At 33.6% G+C, this 2500-nt stretch overlaps 1 pseudogene; it reads left to right on the top strand.

The window, feature by feature from the left end:
- LOC137658132 (uncharacterized) overlaps positions 1-2401 on the top strand; it is a 272896-nt pseudogene extending 270495 nt beyond the window's left edge.
- The last annotated feature ends 99 nt before the right edge of the window (positions 2402-2500 follow it).

Raw genomic sequence — 2500 nt, 5'->3', positions numbered from 1 at the left:
AGTTTCTCCCCGTCCCACTGGCAAGGGGAAGAGGGAGTAGTCATGCCATAATGGGAGGGGTTGTAGTTAGGAAAGGGGGGAGTATGTGGGAAGGATTGAATGTGTTTGTACTGGCATATCCATCTAAATATTTATTCGTCATTTTAGATTATTTATGTTATTTCGCGTAAACTCTTGAAGAGAAGTTGTTTGTAGCATGAAGATTACTCTCTCTCTCTCTCTCTCTCTCTCTCTCTCTCTCTCTCTCTCTCTCTCTCTCTCTCTCTGGATTATTTTTACTAAAAAATTAGCCTTCCTGCTGAGATATAAATGAGGTCCTTGATAAGACTGTAAGTGGTGATTTTTTTATGGTAACGAAGAGTTTTTTTATTCGGTATTTTTATTGGATTCTGTGTTGCTTAAGTATTCATATAATTTTTTTTTTTCATTTATAATGTAAAATACAGGTTAGTGTTGAACCATTTCTTTGCCATATGGTTATTAGATAATAGATCTAATCATGATAATACAGTAATATCAGATATAAAAAAAGCGTTAATTATTACCAATGAAAATTGTCGCATTGTGACTATTTAATGTCATTGAGATATATGTGAGTTTTTTTCTTCTATATATTTGCTTAAAGAAGAACGCAAATTCAGTTTTACTGTGACATTAAAATTCAATTGTAAATTTTTACCCTCAGAACTGATGACCATAAAATATGTATTATAGTCATGACAGAAGAAAAGGAAAAGAATTGGAGTTAGTACTTTAGACTTGTAAATGGCATCATTAGATTTCGAGTCCTATAATGTACTTTACAAGGCAAAAGTACTAACTTCAATCATGTCTTTACACTTTTCCCTTCTTGGCTATGATATACATTATATATATATATATATAATATATATATATATATATATATATATATATATATATATATATATATATATATATATATATACTGTGTGAGTGGGTGTGTTGTACATATATACGTTTGTGCGTTCTATACTCAGTATATGTATGTGCATATACGTTTGTGTGTTTTATAAAAATGGGTATATGTATGTATACATGTAAATCTTTAACTCCTTGCTCTAATTTGGTTTTAAACTTATATCATTATCATCATCACTAATATCATGGCCACGGTTTTTTTTAATTAGGTTGCATATTGACGTGAAATCGGAAACTTGAATAGATTATTAGCTCATTTGTGAACTTTGTTCATAATTATATATATCTTTTTGTAGACAGTAAATACATCATCTTTTTTTCCTTGTCGAATCTCTTGCAATATGCATGCTTGAAGTCTATGACCTGATATCCACTCAATTGAAAGATTGCTAGTCATCTTTATTTTATCCTACGTTTTTTAAAGATTCAGGAATATAATCCCCCTTACCCCCCCAAAAAAAAAAAAAAACATTTTCGAGGGACTTTATGAACTGGAAACGATTTCATTGTTCCTTTTTGAAGGGAAAATGTACTGTGTACTAAATATGGAGTACCTACTAACTGAAGATATCTCATTGTACTCTTGAAGTGAAAATGTAGTCTACAGAATGGTGACATACCCAATGTCAGAGTTTTTTTTTTTATCTATTTAGCGGTTGTTGTACATAGGCTTTTTATTATTAAAATTTCTATGTTCGTATGTACTTAAGTGACATTTTAACGATAGAAATATGAATAAAGGAAATTTAAGATGTATGTTTGAGATATATAATTATATTTTGTTCTACAGATGAAAATGTTGCTATAGTACAGTACTGATGAGAGAAACGTGGGGTGACAATGTTTGTGTTCTCAATGTGGGGATGGTGATGGAGCGTTTCCCACACGGTGAGTCCGCGCTGTGGGCACTCTGTGGACGCCCACACTAACCAGTATGGCTTCCAGGCTTGACTGGCGGTACCACGCTGAATTCAAAGTGAACGATTGAGGCGAAAAGAAAAAAAAAACTTAGTTGCAATAAAATAGCATTTTTTTTTAGATAGTTCAGACCACAATTGCACTTAGTTGGTAAATAATAAATCCTTCTTACTTTATTATTATTATTGTTGTTGTTGTTTGTTATTCCATCGGAAAGAATATTACGTTTCTGGGTTTTCCCCTACAATTATGAAGTGGGGTTTAGTGTGGCACAGTGTCATCCATCACGGTGGCAGCGAATGGCGGCGAAGCGTGGCCGCTTCAGCGAAATCCGCCTAGTGAAGTGTGAAAGTTTTTAGCTAAGGTGCCCCACCTTTGAAAAAAAAAAGTTAGAAAAAGATTAAGAAATAGCTCACACGCACCTTCTTTTGAGGTGAGGTGCTGCTGCTGCTATAACTACAAGCACAAGCTCATCCTCAAGCATGGTGGACCTCGGAGGATATGTTATCATCCTAGTTGAGACCAAGGATAAGAAGATCAAGCTCTATGGTGAGTAGGATATGCGATGTTCTTTGTATTTGCTGTTCTTTTACTGATCATTTATGTTGTGGCTTTGTAGTTTTTTTAACATTTGGGAAAGGTG

The sequence above is a fragment of the Palaemon carinicauda genome, chromosome 19 (genome assembly GCF_036898095.1).
Source record: "Palaemon carinicauda isolate YSFRI2023 chromosome 19, ASM3689809v2, whole genome shotgun sequence".
In the NCBI taxonomy this organism is placed as follows: Eukaryota; Metazoa; Arthropoda; class Malacostraca; order Decapoda; family Palaemonidae; genus Palaemon; species Palaemon carinicauda.
The sequence above is the reverse complement of the archived record's forward strand: the minus strand, read 5'-3'. Positions and strand labels throughout refer to the sequence as shown.